Raw genomic sequence first — 21,454 nt, forward strand, 5'->3', positions numbered from 1 at the left:
CGCTCCTAAATTGAGCAGCTACTAATACTCACAGCTGATGAGGTGATTTGGGGTCATACTTCTGATTGGCTGACTACCATGTAAATGAAGTAACTTTTGGGACATGCTTCTGACTGGCTGACTACCATGTAAATGAAGTAACTTTTGGGACATGCTTCTGATTGGCTGACTACTATGTAAATGAGGTGACTTTTGTGAAAACTTGCCATTGGCTAACTGTAACCCCCAAAAAGGTATAAAACTAAAAGAAAACGAAAAAGGGGTGCTCAGAGTTTGGTGGCAGATATGCCTCTCTGAGCCTGCCGGCAAAGCTCGGGTTTTTCTTGGGCCAAGAGCTGTTCGCACCTGGTGGAACAAGTAGGTGCCACTTGCTGTACTAGCTACCTTGTATTATTGGGAAGCACTGACATAACAACTGACCAATGAATACATATATATCTCCATTTAATTGTTTTATTTTTATTTATTTATTTATTTTTGAGACAGAGTCTCACTCTGTTGCCCAGGCTAGAGTGCTAGCTCACAGTAACCTCAAACTCCTGGGCTCAAGCGATCCTTCTGCCTCAGCCTCCTGAGTCGCCGGGACTACAGGCATGTGCCACCATGCATGGCTAATTTTTTCTATATATTAGTTGGCCAATTACTTTCTTTCTATTTATAGTAGAGACAGGGTCTCGCTCTTGCTCAGGCTGGTTTTGAACTCTTGACCTTGAGTGATCCGCCTGCCTCAGCCTCCCAGAGTGCTAGGAATATAGGCGTGAGCCACCGCGCCCGGCCCATTTAATTGTTTTAGATCAGCGATCCCCAACAGTTTTGGCACCAGGGACTGGTTTCATGGAAGACAATTTTTCCAGAGACTGGTTGGGGATGGGGGATGGTTTCAGGATGATTCAAAGGCATTACATTTATTGTGCAGTCAAACCTCTGCTAATAATAATCTGTATTTGCAGCTGCTCCCGAGCACTAGCATCACCACCTCAGCTCCACCTGAGATCATCAGGCATTAGACTCTCATAAGGAGCCACAACCTAGATCCCTCGCATGCGCAGTTTACAGTAGGGTTCGTGCTCCTATGAGAATCTAATGCTGTGCATGATCTTACAGGAGGTGGAGCTTATTGGTGACGCCGGCAGTGGGGAGGGCCTGTAAATACAGATGAGGTTTTGCTTGCTCACCTGCTGCTCACCTCCTGCTGTGTGGCCTGGTTCCTAAGGGCCTCGGGCTTGGGGACCACAGTTTTAGACAATATTTGACCTCTTTTGCCAGCTAAGTAAAATCAGTTCTCTCTGATAACGCCATTTGCTTGGCCTCAAATTATTCCAGTTTTCCAGAACAGTTACTAGGCCATTCTACTCTCATTTATAAGATGAAATGACAATCAGTAAACTTCAGGGAAAGTATAATGTGTTCATTGAGGGGAGGCCTGTCATTTGACTCCGAATTAACATACAAATGCCAGTGAGACATTTATATGGCATTCACTATGAAACTATTTAAGGAAAAAAATATTATTAGCTGTTATTTAATTTTTAACAGCTTCATTAGGGTATAATTTGGCAGCCAATAAACTGCATACATTTAAATTGTACAACTTAATAAGTTTTGACATATGTATATATCCATGAAATCATCACCACAATAAACATAGCGAACAGTTCATCACCCCCCCAAAAGTTGTTCTTACTTCTTAGAAATCATTTCCTCAGAGTAAATCCCCAGCTCCCACATCTCCAGGCAACAACTGATCTACTTTCCCTTACTATATATTAGTTTGAATATTCTAGTGTTTCATATATGTGAAATCATATAGTCTGAACTCTTTTTTGGTTGGCTCGTCTCTATCAGCATAATTATTTTAAGATTCATACAAGCTGTGGCATGCATCAAAAGTTCATTTCTTAGCTGGGCCTGGTGGCACATGCCTGTAATTCCAGCACTTTGAGAGGCCAACATGGGAGGATTGCTTAAGGCCAGGAGTTCAAGACCAACCTGGGAAATATAGTTAGACCCCCATCTCTTAAAAAATAAGAAGAAAATTAGCCAGGTGTAGTGGCTCATGCATGTAATCCCAGTTACTCAAGAAGCTGAGGCAGGAGGATTCCTTAAGCCCAGGAGTTTCAGCCTGGGCAACAGAGCGAGACTCTGCTCTATGAAAAAAAAAAAAAAAGTTCATTTCTTTTTAGTACTGAAGAATATTCCATTGTGTAGATATATCACAATTTCTTTACCTTTTTTTTGTCTGTTGATGGACATTTGGTATGTTTCCAGTTTGAGGTAATTTTACAAATAAAGGTTCTATGAACATATGAACAATTGTGTACAAGTATTTGGAAGCACATATGCTTTAATTTTTAAAAAATAATTACTTAGGCATTGAATGACTGTATCAAGAGGTATGTGTGTGTTTAATGTTTTAAGAAGCTGTGAAACTGGTTTCCTAAATGGTTGTATCTTTTATATTCCCACAAGCAATATATGAACATTCCAGTTCTTCCATATTTTTGCCAACTGATATGGTCAGTCATTTCCATTTTAGCCATTCTAATAGGTGTGTAGTGGCATTTTATTGTGGTTTTAATGTTCATTTCTTCACTGACTAATGATGAGCATCTTTTCATGTCTATTTGCCATTCATATATTTTCTTTGGTGAAGTGTCTATTCATATTGTGCTCTTATTTAAATTGGGCTGTTGCTCTCCTATTCAATTTTCAGAGCTCTTTACATATTCTACATGCAAATTTTCATCATTCATATGGGTGAAAATGTTTTCACCCATTCTGTGGTTTGTTCTTGAATCTTTTAACAGTGTCTTCCAAAGACGCTATCAAACTTTTGATGAACTGTATGTTTTCAGTGTTTTGCTTTTATGAATTGTATTTTGGTGTTATGTGTAAGAAGTCTTTGCCTAACTCAAGGATGCAGTTATTTTCCCCTATATTTTCCTCTAGAAGTTTTATATATATTTAAGTTTCATACTTAAATCTATGGTCCATTTTGGGTTGATTTTCATATATAAGAGGTGTGGACCCACAGTCATATATTTGCACGGGGATATCCAATTGTTCAAGCACAATTTGTGGAAAAGGTTATCCTTTCTCCATTGGATTCCATTTGATCCATTGTTAAAAATCAATTGTCCATATATGCGTGGGTCTCTTTCTAAACTCTCTGTTCTGTTGCATTGATCTACATGTTTCTCTTTACACTCGTACTATCCAGTTTTGATTATTGTAGATTTATAATATGTTTTGAAAACAGAAACTGTTACTCCCCCAACTTTGTCCTTTTTCTTCAAAGTTTTTTTTAACTATTCTAATTTCTTTTTATTTCCATACGAATTTGAATATATGAAACTGTATATCAATTCAGACAAAATAACAAAATTCTGATCTATGAACACCATATATTTAGAATTTCTCTATTCTTTCCATGTATTTAGAATTTCTTTAATTTCTCTCAGTAGTGTTTTGTAGTTTTCAGTATAGTAATCTTGAACATCTTTAGTCAGTTTTTTTTCCCCCAGGGACAGGATCTCACTCCGTTGCCTAGGTTGGAGTGCAGCAGCCTGATTATAGCTCACTGTAACCTTGAACTCCCGGGCTCAAGCAATCCTCCCACAGCAGCCTTTGCAGTAGCTGGGATTACAACCATGTACAACCATGCCAACTAATAGTTAAATTGTTTTGTACAGACAGGGTCTTGTTGCCCAGGCTGGTTTTGAACTTTTGACCTCAAGAGATCTTCCTGCCTCAGGTTCCCAAAGTGCTGGGAGTACAGATGTGAGCCGCTAAGCGCAGCCTTAATCAGATTTAGTCCTACATATTCCTCAGGTTATTTTCATTTTTGATGCTATTGTAAATTGTACTGTTTTATTCAATTACAATTTCCACTTGTGAGATGCCAGTATATAGAAAGAACATTAATGTTTCTATTTTTATCATGTGTCCTGCAGCCTTGCTAAAGTCACTTAATTATATTTGGTAATTTCTTTGTAGGTTCCATAGATCTATATAGATGATCACGTTGTGTGTGAATAAAAATAGTCTTACTTCTCTTGTACCAATCTGCATGTCTTTTATTTCTTGCCTTATTACGCTAACTACAACTTCCAGTACCATGTTGAGTTGAATTGGTGAGAGCAAAACCTCCTCATCTTATTCCTGACCTTAATCACAAAGCATTCACTTATTTTACTTTTTTACCAGTAATGTGATGTCAAAGACTTTTTGTAGATGCCTTTTGTCAAATTGAAAGTTTCTTTCAATTTCTAGTGTCCTGAGATACTAGACATGACATCTCTTTGAACTTTACAAAGGTTTCTGGGGGTGAACAAAAGATTTAATAATCATCATAAACAAAAGGACACCAATGTTTTTCCATTAAGAAGATCCCTGAGACAGCAGATGTTATATATATATGAAAGTGCTTAAATAGAGTTCTTATTCATTTCTAAGTGCAGCTCAGGCATTTATTGCTACATGTCCTTCCGTAAATCACTTAGCCTCTCTGGATCTCAATATTTTTCATCAGTAAAAAAGTAATATCAGGCCAGGTGCGGTGGCTCACACCTGTAATCCTAGCACTCTGGGAGGCCAAGGCGGGAGGATTGCTCAAGATCAGGAGTTCGAAACCAGCCTGAGCAAGAGCAAGGCCCTGTCTCCACTAAAAATAGAAAGAAATTAATTGGCCAACTAAAAATATATAGAAAAAATTAGCTGGGCATGGTGGCGCATGCCTGTAGTCCCAGCTACTTGGGAGGCTGAGGCAGAAGGATTGCTTGAGCCCAGGAGTTGGATGTTGCTGTGAGCAAGGCTGATGCCAAGGCACTCTAGAGCTAGGGCAACAGAATGATACTCTGTCTCAAAAAAAAAAAGTGATATCACTATATAACTCATGAGGTTGGTATCAAGTAAGATATAGCACATAAAAACATTGTGTGTTTCATTGGTGATTCTACCACCAAAAAAAGAGAGTGTATAAATCATATTTTTTAGTTAAAAAGGTTGAAGAATCTATGAGAAATGTTTAAAAAACTATAATTTTTCAAATCAAATAATGATTTTTAAAGTTATTTCATCATCATGGATATCTGTCATAAGAGTGGTAAAACTTTAATGATAAGCTGTCTCAGAGTTTCATAAAAATATTTTCTTATGCACAATAAAGCAACTACAAAAAATCTATAATATTTCAGAAAAGTTTTTGTTTGCATAACATGATCCCCTCCAAAAATTGTTGCAGATTTAAAGAACAGCCTCTGTTATTCATGCTCACTTATACTATTTGTCATACTTAGAATCTACCTTTAGGGATAGCCCGCAGTGAAGGGAACCAGTCTCCTTTTGAGATAAGGAGGGATCAGGGAAGCAGATATCAAGGTATTCAAATGTAAAGAAGATGTATTTCTGGGGGGGCGGAGCAAGATGGCGGACGAATAACACCGCCAGACAGAGGGTCTCTGCAGAAAAGACTGATTCTAGCAGAAACTAGAGGAAAGAAGCAAGAAGACGAGCATACAGCGGACAAGGGCCGGAAGGAGGGGTACCTGAGACCCCGGGAGACTCCACGGGAGGAGGCTGCGGAGGAGAACTGGAGGCTGAGACCACCGGAGCAGCCCGGAGACCAGCGGCAAGGGTAGGTGGATCTGCTGTTACCCCTCCCCTGCATTCGGGACTGCTGGTGGGCTCCCCAGCGGGTGGAGAGACCTGCGGACATCAGCCCAGAGACTGCCGCCGCCTGCCAACGGTGAGCCTGTAGCAGACGTGGCACCAGGTTCCCAACTTCCTCCGGGCACCTCCGTGTGCACGGAGAGCCGCGCGGCAGGCGCCATATTGCCTCCTCCCCCCCTCCGCCGACCCTACCCGCGGCTGCCCAGAGAGACAATACAGCTACCAGCCGGAGGCACCTCCAGGGAACGGGACCTTCCCGTTTGGGACCCCGCCCGCCCTCCCAGGTGCTGCTGGCACCGTGTTCCCAGGAAAACGGTGCCGACTCAGAGGCTGAGAGACATAGACCCAGCTTGGGCTCCCTGTGGGTGAATTAGGACCGGAAATCCTCTCCCTGGTGGGAATACAATTTGAACTCTGGGACCCAGAGGTCGGACCTGCAGACCAGATCCCCTGCACCAAGGGCTAGTATTGCCCGGGGCACAGAAGGATTATACGTGAACAGCCTACTGAGGTCTGTGTGCCTCCAGGGGCGGATCGGCGTCCTAGAGGGCAACCCTCCTCCCAGGAGGAGGCCGTGCGCCCAACCCAGGTGGCATTCCTGTGCAGGGAACCTCTTCGCCGGCATCACAGTCCGGGGAGGCCTGGTGGCTTGTGGTCTGGCCTGCTGGCAGAGGCCCAGGAGTAGCTGCGGAGTTGGGGAGGGTGGAAAGAAGCGAGGCCTGCTGCAGACTGTGGGTCTCAGACAGCCCCACCCCCACACCCAGACTTTCTGGCTGAGCGGACCATTCCAGCCCCGCCCTGACAGCAGAGAACAGAACTTTGACCCCTGCTAACGGCCTGAGGGCAGGCTTACCCAACCCAGCTTCGCCCAGAAAGAGAGCTGATAACAGGACTCAAAATCAACACCATAGCCTGTTCCTCCAAGCAAACGCCACCTACTGACAGGGACGGCATCTTGCACAGCCTTTCCACGGCACCCACTGACTCAATATACAGGGAGTGGTCCAATTTCACCCACAGGCACCACCTAACGCCTCAGAAACTAAACAAGGTGTGTGAATACCCAAACAATAACCTAAGGAAAGAAACAACAACTGATCGACATGGGAAGAAATCAGCGAAAGAACTCAGGAAATATGAAGAACCAAACGGAAAACACACCCCCAAGGAGGAGCACCAGCCCCCTAGAAACGGACACCGACCAAAATCAGGCAACCGATATGACAGAAAAGGAATTTCGTATGTGGATCATAAGAACACTCACCCAGCTGCAACAACAACTCAATAACCAACACCAAGAAAACACAAAAAACCTCCAAGAAATGGAACAAAGGTTCAACAAAGAGATTGACACAGTGAAGAAAACTTTAACTGAAGTCCTGGAGATGAAGAATCAACTCAGAGAACTACAAAATACTGTGGAAAGTCTCAAGAACAGGGTAGATCAAGCAGAAGAAAGAATCTCAGAGCTTGAAGATAACACCTTCCAATTAAATAAAACAGTCACAGAAATACAGCAGAGAAACAAGAGAAAAGACCAAAGTCTACAAGAGCTGTGGGATTATGTGAAAAAACCTAACGTGAGGGTCATAGGTTTAGCCGAAGGGGAGGAAGACAACACTCAAGGGCTGGACAAGCTTTTTGAAGATATAATAGAGGAAAATTTCCCAGGCCTTGCTCAAAATCTCGATATACAAGTTCAAGAAGCCCAGAGGACCCCTGGGAGATTCAATGCAAACAGGAAGACGTCACGTCATGCAGTCATCAGACTGACCAAAGTATCAACTAAAGAGGCCCTTCTAAGAGCTGTAAGACAAAAGAAGCAAGTGACATACAAGGGAAAGCCAATTCGAATAACATCAGACTTCTCTAATGAGACTTTACAAGCAAGGAGAGACTGGGGGCCCATTCTCACTCTTTTGAAACAAAACAATGCCCAGCCTAGAATATTATTCCCTGCAAAACTAAGCTTCATATATGAAGGAGAAATAAAAACATTCGCAGACAAGCAAAGGCTCAGAGAATTCACCAAGACAAGACCAGCCCTACAAGAAATACTTAAAACAGCGTTATGCACGGAACATCATAATAATAATCCACGGATATAAAAACAACCAAAACCCAAAGATATTAAAGGCCAGATATTACAATGGCTCAAGACAGAAATCATAGCAACAACATCCAACCCAACAGAATGATCAGTAATCTACCTTACCTATCAGTTCTCTCAATAAATGTGAATGGCTTAAACTCTCCACTCAAGAGACATAGGCTGGCTGAATGGATAAGAAAATACAGGCCAAGTATATGCTGTCTTCAGGAAACACATTTAACCTGCAAGGATGCACATAGACTAAAAATAAAAGGGTGGAGATCAATATTCCAAGCAAATAGAAGCCAAAAGAAGGCTGGTGTGGCAGTTCTAATTTCAGACGATTTAGTTTTTAAACCAACAAAAGTAGTAAAAGACAAAGAGGGTCATTATATAATGGTGAAGGGCACAGTCCAACAAGAAGAGATAACAATTTTAAATATATATGCACCCAACTTAGGTGCACCCAGATTCATAAAGCAAACCTTACTGGAGCTAAGCAAATGGATTAATAGCAACTCCATAATCGCCGGGGATTTCAACACCCCACTGACGGCACGAGACAGATCCTCCAAACAGAAAATTAATAAAGAAATAATGGACTTAAACAAAACTCTAGAACAATTGGGTCTGACAGACATCTACAGAACATTCTACCCAAAATCCACTGAATATACGTTCTTCTCATCAGCTCACGGGACATTCTCTAAGATTGACCATATCCTAGGACACAAAGAAAATCTCAAGAAATTTAAAAAAATAGAAATCATACCATGTACCTTCTCAGATCACAGTGGAATAAAACTAGAAATCAACCCTAACAGAAACTCACATTTCTACACAAAAACGTGGAAATTAAACAACCTCCTACTAAACGATTACTTCGTAAATGAAGAAATCAAGACGGAAATAAAAAACTTCTATGAAGAAAACGACAATGGAGAGACAAGTTATCAACTCCTCTGGGACACAGCTAAAGCAGTTCTGAGAGGAAAGTTTATCTCCATAAATGCCTATAACCAAAAGGCAAGAAGATCACAAATAGACAATCTAATGAAACGACTCAAAGAGCTGGAAAAAGAAGAACAGACCAACCCCAAACCCAGCAGAAGAAGTGAAATCAACAAGATCAAATCAGAACTAAACGAAATTGAAAACAGGAAAGCTATTCAGGAGATTAATAAAACAAAAAGTTGGTTCTTTGAAAAAATAAACAAGATTGACACGCCGTTGGCTAAGCTAACGAAAAGCAGAAAAGAGAAATCTCTAATAAGCTCCATCAGGAATAAAAAAGGAGATATCACAACTGATCCCAAAGAGATACAAGATACAATTTATGAATACTACAAAAATCTTTATGCACACAAACTGGAAAATGTGGAGGAAATGGACAAATTTCTAGAAACACACAGCCTCCCTAGGCTCAACCAGGAAGAAATAGATTCCCTGAACAGACCAATCTCAACAGCTGAAATAGAAACAGCAATTAAAAATCTCCCTAAAAAGAAAAGTCCCGGTCCAGATGGCTTCACACCTGAATTTTACCATACTTACAAAGAAGAACTAGTACCTATCTTGCAGAAACTATTCCACAACATCGAGAAGAACGGAAACCTCCCCGACACCTTTTATGAAGCGAATATTACCCTGATACCAAAACCAGGAAAGGATGCAACAAAAAAAGAAAACTACAGACCAATATCCCTAATGAATATAGATGCAAAAATTTTCAACAAAATCTTAGCTAACCGAATACAGACACTTATCAAAAAAATAATCCACCACGACCAAGTGGGCTTCATCCCAGGGATGCAGGGATGGTTCAACATACGTAAATCTATAAATGCAATTCACCACATAAACAGAAGCAAAAACAAAGACCACATGATCCTTTCAATAGATGCAGAAAAAGCTTTTGACAAAATTCAACACCCTTTCATGATACGAACACTTAAGAAAATAGGCATAGAAGGGACATACCTAAAAATGATACAAGCCATATATGACAGACCCATAGCCAACATCATACTGAATGGGGAAAGATTGAAATCATTCCCACTTAGAACTGGAACCAGACAAGGCTGCCCACTATCTCCACTTCTGTTCAACATAGTGCTGGAAGTCTTGGCTACAGCAATCAGACAAGAAAATGGAATCAAAGGTATCCAAATAGGGGCAGAAGAGATCAAACTTTCACTGTTTGCTGATGATATGATATTGTATCTAGAAAACCCCAAGGATTCAACCAAGAAACTCCTGGAACTGATCAATGAATTTAGTAAAGTCTCAGGATACAAAATTAATACACAGAAATCAGAGGCATTCATATACGCCAACAACAATCTAATTGAGAACCAAATCAAAGACTCAATTCCCTTCACAATAGCAACAAAGAAATTAAAGTACCTAGGAATATATTTAACCAAAGAGGTAAAAGACCTCTACAGGGAGAACTATGAAACACTGAGGAAGGAAATAGCAGAGGATGTAAACAGATGGAAATCCATACCATGCTCGTGGATCGGCAGACTCAATATCATCAAAATGTCTATACTACCCAAACTGATCTACAGATTCAATGCAATACCTATTAAAATCCCATCAGCATTCTTCACAGATATAGAAAAAATACTTTTACGCTTCGTATGGAACCAAAGAAGACCCCGAATATCAAGAGCAATTCTAGGCAACAAAAACAAAATGGGAGGCATTAATATGCCAGATATCAAACTATACTACAAAGCTGTAGTAATTAAAACAATATGGTATTGGCACAAAAACAGGAATATTGACCAGTGGAACAGATGTGAGAATCCTGATATAAAACCATCCTCATATAGCCATCTCATCTTTGACAAAGCAGACAAAAACATACGCTGGGGAAAAGAATCCCTCTTCAATAAATGGTGCTGGGAAAACTGGATAGCCACCTGTAGAAGGCTAAAACAGGACCCACACCTTTCACCTCTCACAAAAACCAACTCACGCTGGATAACAGACTTAAACCTAAGATATGAAACTATTAGAACTCTAGAAGAAAAAGTTGGAAACACTCTCCTAGACATCGGCCTGGGCAAAGAGTTTATGAAGAAGTCCCCAAAGGCAATCACAGCAGCAACAAAAATAAATAAATGGGACATGATCAAACTACAAAGCTTCTGCACAGCCAAAGAAATAGTCATGAAAGTAAACAGACAGCCTACAGAATGGGAGAAAATTTTTGCATCCTATGCATCCGATAAGGGACTGATAACTAGAATATACTTAGAACTCACGAAAATTAGGAAGAAAAAATCAAATAACCCCATTAAAAAGTGGGCAAAGGACTTGAACAGAAATTTTTCTAAAGAAGACAGAAGAAAGGCCAACAAACATATGAAGAAATGCTCAACATCTCTAATCATCAGGGAAATGCAAATCAAAACCACAATGAGATATCACTTAACCCCAGTGAGAATGGCCTTTATCAAAAAATCTCCAAACAATAAATGCTGGCGTGGTTGCGGAGAGAGAGGAACACTCCTACACTGCTGGTGGGACTGCAAACTAGTTCAACCTCTGTGGAAAGCAATATGGAGATACCTTAAAGCCATACAAGTGAATCTACCATTTGATCCAGCAATCCCATTGCTGGGCATCTACCCAAATGATCCAGTGACACTCTACAAAAAAGACACCTGCACTCGAATGTTTATAGCAGCACAATTCATAATTGCAAGGCTGTGGAAACAGCCCAAGTGCCCATCAATCAAAGAATGGATTAATAAAATGTGGTATATGTACACCATGGAGTACTATTCAGCTCTAAGAAACAATGGTGATATAGCACACCTTATATTTTCCTGGTTAGAGCTGGAACCCATACTACTAAGTGAGGTATCCCAAGAATGGAAAAACAAGCACCAGATATATTCTCCAGCAAACTGGTATTAACTGAGTAGCACCTAAGTAGACACATAGGTGCTACAGTAATAGGGTATTGGGCAGGTGGGAGGGGGGAGGGGGGCGGGTATATACATACATAGTGAGTGAGATGTGCACCATCTGGGGGATGGTCATGATGGAGACTCAGACTTTTGGGGGGAGGGGGGGAAATGGGCATTTATTGAAACCTTAAAATCTGTACCCCCATAATATGCCAAAAGAAAAAAAAAAAAAAAAGAAAAAAAAAAAAAAGAAGATGTATTTCTCCTTCTAAAATTGGTAAGAACTAAATGCAGAATCATCAACTTTTCATGCACTTTTGAATCCTCTGATTAAAAACTGGAAGTGTGAATTAAATGTTCATTGAAATGATCAGAGTAGGTACAGCATCTGAATTATATATTTAGAGAAGTGAGATTCTTTAATTACAAAAAAGTCCACATGAATGCTACATATTCATTTTTTAATTGCTATATAATAGATGTACATAGTTTCAGAGTACATGTGATAATTTATTAAATAAAACATTCATAGAATTTATAAAGATCAAATCAGTGTATTTGGGATATCCATCTACATAATGCATTTTGGGTGCTTTCCATATTCTTATTTTAAATATTTCCATTTTTTTACTACTACCCTCCCTACCCCAACCCCTACCCCATTCTGGCTGAGCCTTTATTCTCAGAATAGCAGAGAGTTGAGGCACTTACAGTTAAGGCACTTATCTGAATGATTCAACCCAGATCAACAAGTGAAGAGCAATTGGGACAGCACAAAAAAGGGACCAAAAAGGGGCTTTTTGTTCACTTTTTTTTTTTGCAGAGGGGTAAGGAACTTTAAAATAATTCATTTATGAAATGAATGGTCTTCTTCACAGAAAATCTTTCCATTCATTGAAAGAAATCTTGTATGCTGAAAAAAACATGCAGAAATGGGAAAAGATGGAAACCTGGGGACTAAAAGCAAACCCGCCTCTTAAAAATTAGCCAGCCCACTGGAATACCATACAATCAAACAATGCTGTCTAAGGTTAGGGTTGCTTGATATTGCATAGAGCATACTTAAATTGAAAAAATTATTTGTTGTTTATCTCAAATTCAAATCTAACTGGGCATCCTGTAATTTTATTTGCTAAATTCGGCAGCCCTAATAAGGTCACATCTGTGGCATTAAACACATTGACTGCCACACTAGAAAAAAATTTTTCCGTGGAGCCATGGTGTTTCAATACAAAAATAAAATAAAAACTTGAAAAACAAAATGATCCTTTCTAACTTAATGAAAAAATTGTTATTCATATTGTTTTCTGTGCGTGAGTTATATGCAAGTTGAAAAATTGTTCACGTAGCTCCCAAGGTGAAGAGACGTGTGAGCCATATGCTTCACAAAGCCCCAGGCGCAAAACTAGTGTGAGTTAAATTCAACTCACATGGCAGTTGATGTGTTCAAACTCAGAGTCGGGTTTCATAATTGAACATTCTTTAAAGAACAAAGTTTTTACACTGCTCTGTGTAGAAAAAAAATAACTGTTTTTTCCTTGACTGTAAAAAAATTGAAACCTAACTTTTCCATTACTTGTCTAAAGGTAAAAGTATTATTTTTAATAATAGGATGGTAATAATTTTATTTACAGAATTTATATTGTAAATTCCTATGCAGTGTCAGTATCACTGTATAAGTAAGTTTCTGGTTTGTAAGCTTTCTAGCTATCCAGGGATGTATTGCCTTCTCAATCAGGGCCCTGTATGTTTTAATATGAGACTTTCTGTTTCTGTGAGCTTGGGGGAAGGAGAAAAATTCAGGAATATGGCTTTGCTACTTAGTCCTGGTGCAGTGAACACAATGTAGGCTGTGTATCTGCTTCACACTTGCTGAGCAAGACAGGGTTAACATCTTTTTCAATATTGCCACTCAAATTGCTGCTTACCAGCCAAAGTACAGGGTACAGAGTGAGGAGAAAGGCCACAAGGGTCATTATGCTTTGGTGGCAAAAGACCTATCATTATTTTCATTCTATTCAATGCCAACAAACCGTTTATTAAAGGACGAAATTGGAAATTCTCCACTTTACTCTTTTTGATGACTGTTTTATTTTATTTCCACAACCTGAGGAAAAGAAAGACGGCTTTACAGATAGAGCACTGCAATTGTCAGGGCCTTTTGGTGCCCACAGGCTGCCCTCATCCAATAACACTACGCTCATTGTTAAGACAATTGAATCTCATTTCTTCTTTATATTGAGTTGAACCATTTTAACATCTCATGGCTGAGGCTGGCTTCAGGAAACTGCCATACCATTTGGTCAGTGATTGAAGGAAACTAATTACATGAGGTTTTCAGCCTGGAAGAGTCTCTCTGTTCTCTTAAGATACATTCTATTTTATCTGCTACCACTTGCATGCCATTTACCCCTTTATGCTGTTGTTTGTGTGCGAGGCTTATCTCCCCCTTTCAACCAGAAACTCCCTGAGAACAGAGTCCACAGTTTACTCATCTTAATCTGCTCATCCAGAACTTTATATTGCACGCAATAGGTCTTGATAAATATTTGTTGAATGACTAAATGAATGTAAATGAACTGTTTTTATTTTGTATTAACTATAGCATGATCAGAGCATACCTAGATGTGTGGGGCTTGCAAGCAAATATTTTAGAAAGGAACTTCTTTCCTTTGGTTAACTCAAAATAAAAAGCTTTTGAGTTCTGTTATCCAGGACTACTTGGATGCAGAGGGAAAGAGGAGAAAAGTTTTGGCATTTTCCCCACCGACAAAGTCTAAAAAGTAAGTAACATGCCACAATTAAAATATTTCTAGGGCCAGTGTGGATAAATTAAGAGGTTTAATTAAATTAAATTAAATAATAGGAGTAGGGAGTGAGTATTAACTGTGAGTGCAGTGTATTCCAAAGTCTTAAAACAAGTCTCTTATCATACCCTCAAGGTCAAGTGCGTGCAGCCCGGTTGGGACATCATCCATCATTAGTTGTATTTTAGGTCAGTGAACTTTTGCATATCTGTAGGATGACTGGAATGTGACCAGAAGAAGAAGACATACACTGGAGGGCTAGAAAAGTTACTCTGGAATGAGGGGAGCAGAGATGTGAAAAAAAACCTCGGATACAACAGCAGAAGAATGATGCATAATAAGAAAAGTTAGGAAGGGGCCACATACAAAAAAATGGGAGGCTAGTTTAGAGAGATTCCTGTAAGTAGAAGACCAGCAAAATATATAGACTATTTAGGAGGCTGAGCAGAGAATTTTTTCTTGTTTTTGGAGACAGGGGCTCACTCTGTTGCCCAGGCATGAGGGCAGTGGTGTCATTATAGCTCACAGCAACCTCAAACTCAGGACGGAATTTTTAATCCAGAGAGAAGTGGTCCTAGATTCCAAATCAAAGGAAGGTCACTTGTTTAAAAATAAAGGTGGGAAGGAGGGAGAGAACATGAAACATAAAGAGAATGAAGGGATGGATGGTGAGATAGATCAAGCAAAGAAGGCTAAAACTGGTGAGGAAGAATTAAGGATAGGGCTAAAGTAATAAGTTTAGGCACTACACTAGAAAATTAGGTAAGACTTACTGAAAAAAAAATTTTTTTGAGACAGTCTCGCTCTGTTGCCCCAGTGTAAGTGCAGTAGAGTCATCATAGCTCACTGCAACCTCAAACTCCTGAGCTCAAGTGATCCTCCTGCCTCAGCCTCCTTCCCGAGTAGCTGGGATGACAGGCATGTGTCACCATACCCGGCCCCTGAAATTTGATTAATCAATTTAAAACAGATATTAAGACCAGACACAGTGTCCAATGCCTGTAATCCCAGCAATTTTGGGGAACGAGGCGGTAATACTGCTTGAGGCCAGGACTTCAAGATCAGCCTGAGAACCATATCCAGATTCTAGCTCTACAAAAAATAAGAAAAATTAGCTGGGCACGTGGCACACGCTTGTAATCCCAGCTACTCTGGGAGGCTGAGGCAGGAGGATCACTTGAGCCCAGGAGCTGGAAGCTGCAGTGGGTTACGATGATACCACTGCACTCTAGCCCAGGCAACAGAGCGAGACCCTGTCTCAAAAGAAAAAGAGAAAGGATCCTAGGTACTTACTATGTATTATTTACTTATAGTCAGTGTACCAGGTTCTTTTTCTATTACATCTTATTTAATCCTCAACTATTCAAGTAAACATTTTTATCTCCATTTTCTAGGTTTCAAAAACCATGGTTCATCATATTCAAGATCACACAGATAGTAAGAAATTAAGAGGAAATTACAATTTAGGATTAATTTAGGTGGTTCCTAACAGACCCAAAGCCCATGCTGTTTCCACTATGCTTGAATAAAGCTTGCATCAGAACTGTTCAAATAACTATGTATATGTATGTCTATTTATTGTTATATGGTTTGTTACCCTGTGATATTTGGTGATGATGGAATATATTAATAAATTTTTAAAATATTAATAAAGGCAACTGATATCCTCTAGAAGAAAAAGATCAAAGGGAAACTACCTTGTTCAGAAGGCATACTTTCCCTTTCCTGCAGTTGAGACAACAGAAAAATTACATGCTTGGACTCCTTCCACCTCCCTTCCCCTCCCATGTCGCTCAGCTCTCTAATTCTAAGAATTAGTTTTACTTAGTAACCTCTTACAGGTGTGCCTTCACCTCGTATCCCAACCCCATCCAGATTTCCTGTTGTCCCTCCATCTCTTCTCCACTCTACTACTTCAAGTCCTTCCAGGAACTGGATTTCTTGACCTTAAACTCTACCCTTATCAACACTGAATCACTGGTACCTGGTGCCACATCTTCCAGATGCTGTTGACCACCAGCACTTCCTCTGATGCTACGATTTAACAATAATAAAACCAATGACACTTACAAAGCACTGTTACATTCATTGTTTCACCTGGTCCTTATAATCTTATCTACTTGAGTGCATGTATTTATTGTTTTTGGAATTGTCAGTTGATGTATTTAATAAGACTTCCCATTCATTCACTTAGCTAACTTGTTAAGCCTAATCAGATATGTAAAACAAAAAGTTAAAGTCTGAAGTCTAAACATTCTTCATTTGTAATACAGAGTGTTGAGTTCCACAAAAATGGCTTGCTTGTTCCAGAAAATTCTTTCTCCAAATGAAGAAAAACCCTATGATTCCTTGGTATGGAATCAGACTTTACAAAAAGAATCTTCTAGTACATGTATTTCTTATCTTCATTTTTTAGGATAAGAAACCTGAGGGTTGTAAGTCCTTCTAAGACACAGGGATATTAAGTTAGCTGAGCTCCTTTTTCTTTTTATTTGTATATTTTATTTTATATTTGTATATATTCATGGTGTAGAAGGGCCGCTTTTCTGATTAATAGACTAGAACCAGTACTCTTACACCTATCCCCTGTTGTATTCTAACTACCCCTTTGCCCATTGACTGATATACTGGTTTCAGATATATCTTTGACCCCAAGTCTCACATGCTTGCTTTTTGTCCTTCACCTCCACGGGCGTTCCTCCCTAGCCAGAGATTCTCAAATTTTAGGGCACACCAAAATCATCTGAGATGTATTTTAAAATGTGGATTCTGGGACCTCAATCCCAAAGGATCTGATTGAGTATGTTTGGAGAGGGGACTCAAGAATCGCCATTTTAACAAGTAATGGAGGTGATTATGATGCAGGGAGTCCAAAGACCACCCTTTGAGAAATGTTGTCTGAGGTCTTCCGAAATAAGGCTACAATCAGACAATCTTCAAAGTGAAAATGCCGAGGGATTCTTCAATTTGAGTGCTGTGCTGCCTTGAGTTATAGGGCTCTTACAGAATGTGAAATGAATAATGTGGAACACTCAATCAACACAGTTGTTCACTGCAATAAAATGTCAACATTTCAAGTCTTTTTTCAAAAGACTTCTTAAGAGTTGCTCTTTCCACACACGGTCCTGCTTAAAAGGAATTACAGCTGCTCCTACATTTATAACCAACAGTTCCAAATCTGTCTATAAAATATTTAAAATGAACAAACTGCAGCTATAGCTATATTTGCAGTCGGTAGAACAAATCCATTGCCTTCAAAATTATAAGCCAGGCTAATTAAAACTATCAAAAAACTCTACTGACTAAGAATGGAATTTTAAAGTATATAAGCAATGAAACAAATCACACATGGAAAATCAATAGATTTGGACTACACAAAAATGGAAAAAGTTCAAAAGCCATGACTAGACAAAAAAAGCCTAAAACACAAGCCACAAACTGGGAAAATATTTGCAACAAACATTAAGAAGGGATGATAGATTTGAAACATAAAGAAGCTCACAAAAGTCAAAAAGGAAAATGGATAAAGAACAAGAAAAGAGATAAATACACATGAGACAAGTTCAAGAACTTAACGGATATATATTTTTTAATGTTCACTATTTTAAAACACCAGTGATATATGCCATTTTGTCGCTAAAATTAAGAATTTTAAAATTATTAATTGGGAGACAGTTCAGTGAAATGGACAGGCACACTCAAACACTGCTGTTAGGTGGGTAAATTGATACAATATTTCTTTAAAACAATTTAAAAATTCTTATGATGAATGTTTTTTGAAAAAAAACTCACAGACCAAGTAAGCTCTTTTCTAGGGTTCTAGTCTAATGAAATAATCAGAAATTCAGTTAAACGAATAAGTACAGAATTATTTTTAAGACAGAAAAATTGGAATCAAACTAAATGTTCGATGATAAAAGAATGTTTAAATAAATGACCCATGGTATATCCACAAGACAGAATGTTATATAGCAATTTCAAATGGTGTTTTCAAGCACTTAATGGTGCATAAAATGTTTCAGATATAAGGACACTTTGAAAAAGCGAGATACAGCATTTATTTATAATATCCACATTTTCTTTTTTTTCTTTGTGACTTCATCTCAAAAGCTAGCCAATTTTCTTTTAAAATATTTTTATATGCACATAAAAACCTGTAAATAAATACATCAAAATGCTAACAGCTGTTATCTCTGGGTGTTGAGATTTTTATTCTCCTCTTAGTACATTTCTGTGCTACCAATTCTCTACAGTGACCATATGTTACTTTTATAATCAGAAAATGTAATAAAAGGTATTTCAAAAGTCCCTCTGAAAACATAACATGAAGAAGGAAAAATTGTCAACTTAATTAATTTATAGTTTGCAAGTGACAGAGAACACTCACCACTTGTTTCTGTAGCAGGCACTGGAATCCATTTATGGAATGCCAGTGACCTTATATTCTCAAGACAACTGCTTATCTGTCTCCCTCATTGAAAGAGGAGGATATGGAGAAAAGACAACAGTCTCTGGGAACAGATGTCTGAAGGGAGATAAAACAAGTATCAGGGTAAAGTAAAAGGAAAATGTCACTAACAATCCTTACTCTAACTATATTCTAATTTAGGACTCTTAAACCAAAACTTTTCTCCTGCACAAACTGGGCTTTACTGCAAGAATTTAAAATTGAATCATATGAGAAAAGTCTTATTCCTTCCTTGAAGTTTGGATGATTGGGTAGGGGTTAATTTTGATAATCAAAAGACTGAAAAAGGAGAGAGAATTGCTTGAGGCCAGGAGTTCCAGAGGACACCAGCCTGGACAACATAGGGAGATCCTCTCTCTAACAAATAAAAATAAAAACAATGAAAAGGAAAATGACACATACTGAGTTACTTGACCCACCCCACCAAAGACCAACTTGCATGAGAAAATACCAAAGAATCCTAGGCATCCATATTAATTTTGTATTGATAATGCATCAAGGGACAGAGATAATTTGAGTATGCTACCTGCTAGCTGAAAACCCAACTAGAACTCAAATTTCTTCATATTAAAATCAGTATGGGGCTGGGTCAGTGGCTCATGGCTTAATCCTAGCACACTGGGAGGCTGAAGCAGGAGTATCACTTGAGGTCAGGAGTTGAGACCAGCTTGAGCAAGAGCGAGACCTCAACTCTACTAAAAATAGAAAAAAATAGCTGGGCAATGAAAAACAGAAAAAATTAGCAGGGCATGTATTAGGCTGGAATTTTGCAGGACCACAGAACAGAGAGACAGACTCCCTGAGGCTGAAAACAGGAGTTTTATTAGCTAGCTCAAGCTAGGGTACAAGTCCCAGAGCACCAACACAACGGCCTCTATTCGGACAAGGACCCCAGTGCACTGCGGGATGGAGCCCTTTATACCCTGGGTGCATGACTTGTCCACGCACTTGCCCTTTACATTGATTAGTTGGCCCCCTTGTGTCCGCTTTACTGCAGCATTTTATTTCGCCCTAACTCTGATTGGCTTTACCCTGTTCTGGGTGCCATCTGATTGGCCCTCGAATCCAGGTTTTCTTTCTGCATTTTGTTTCATCCCATAACTCACTGCGATTAGCCCACTCAAGCCAACTTCCTAAAAGCAAGCAAGCAATATACAGAAGTTAAAATAAAGCGGTTAGCCTGAGGTTTCACACATGGTGGTGTGTGCCTATAGTCCTAGCTACTCAGGAGGTTGGGGCAGTAGGATTGCTTGAGCCCAGGAGTTTGAGGCTGCTATGAGCTAGGCTGATGCCATGACACTCTAGCCCAGGCTACAGAGCAAGACTCTGTCTCAAAAGAAAAACATTTTTTGAGAATAAAAATTATAATTTTTTTTAGACATCAACATGGAAAATGGTTGCTGAGCAAGCAAAAACAGAGTGGGGGTCATTTCAGGTAATCTGGGAGGGACGCAGAGCCAAGATTTTCTCCCAGCTCCATAGGAGGTCATTAGTTGAGCATCCCTATACTCAAGGGGCGGAAATTAGACTTGGTGAGTTTAATTCTTCATATGCAAGAGTGTAAGTTCAAAATATATATAACTTACCATACCTCTGCCCATGGCTGGACCTGACAACTGGGTAGCCACTGTATACAATGTACATTGTAGCTGGATTGAGGCACTGATCAGAGGAATAGCAAGGAGTTAGCTAAGAACACTTTAGCAGAGATGAGTTTATCTTATTCAAACTTACCCTTTGGAACTTACCAAAAGAAAGCAGAGACTGAGAGCATACATGGAAAGGCAGATATTGTAAGGATCCTGTGAAGTGAGGGGAGGAGGGTGACTCAAATAACATCAGAGAATGGGTGAAAGAGTCCTAAAGGCAGACTTTTGCCTACATTAGTTCAACAGACCTTAGTTAAGGCAGGCACTGTGTCAGTGCTGCAGATACACAGAGAAAGAGCTTTTCTTGAAAGATTTCATGGTCGGTGGGAAAGAGACATTATGTGAATTACAAAGTATAGTCGAATCCTACATCTAGTAAAAACTCTGACAGACAACTCAGTCTCTTCTTCATCTTTCATCAAACATTTATTTGCTCTCTTATAATATATGCCTGGGACTTAGTTAGAAACTACAAAGACCAGTTAAGATAGGGTCATTGCCCTTAAAGAGCTTATTATAGTCTAGTTGGGGAGACAGACATATCAGAAGTGACAATGGCTATCCGGTGCTAGATCCAGCGCTACAAGAGCTAGATAATAAGTGCTAGATAGAGGACGTTATGCAGCTCTCTGAGCTCTGCATCGTTACACTTGGCTTCACCTGTGTGACTTTCCTAATGGGGAGAGAAAGAAAATAGCACCTCAAGACCTCGGATTGGCCTTAGGGTGGCCTCTCTTTTCTTGAGGGGTACAATGGGTCCTAGGGGAAAAAATGTTATGAAAATGCAGATATAGAAGCATTAGTTCTGCCTGGAAGGGCTGGAGAAGTCATCTTCAAAGAGA

General features: G+C 39.4%; 1 long non-coding RNA gene and 1 other non-coding gene across 2 annotated transcripts in view; one reads left to right on the forward strand and one right to left on the reverse strand.

The window, feature by feature from the left end:
* LOC142865890 (uncharacterized) overlaps positions 1-21,454 on the reverse strand; it is a 109,491-nt gene that overhangs the window by 73,702 nt on the left and 14,335 nt on the right. The window lies entirely within an intron of this gene.
* Positions 21,237-21,370, forward strand: LOC142866106 (small nucleolar RNA SNORA64/SNORA10 family). Its single transcript, XR_012916168.1, has one exon. It is a non-coding gene; the product is annotated as a small nucleolar RNA SNORA64/SNORA10 family (small nucleolar RNA).

Source organism: Microcebus murinus, chromosome X (assembly GCF_040939455.1).
Source record: "Microcebus murinus isolate Inina chromosome X, M.murinus_Inina_mat1.0, whole genome shotgun sequence".
Taxonomy (NCBI): Eukaryota; Metazoa; Chordata; class Mammalia; order Primates; family Cheirogaleidae; genus Microcebus; species Microcebus murinus.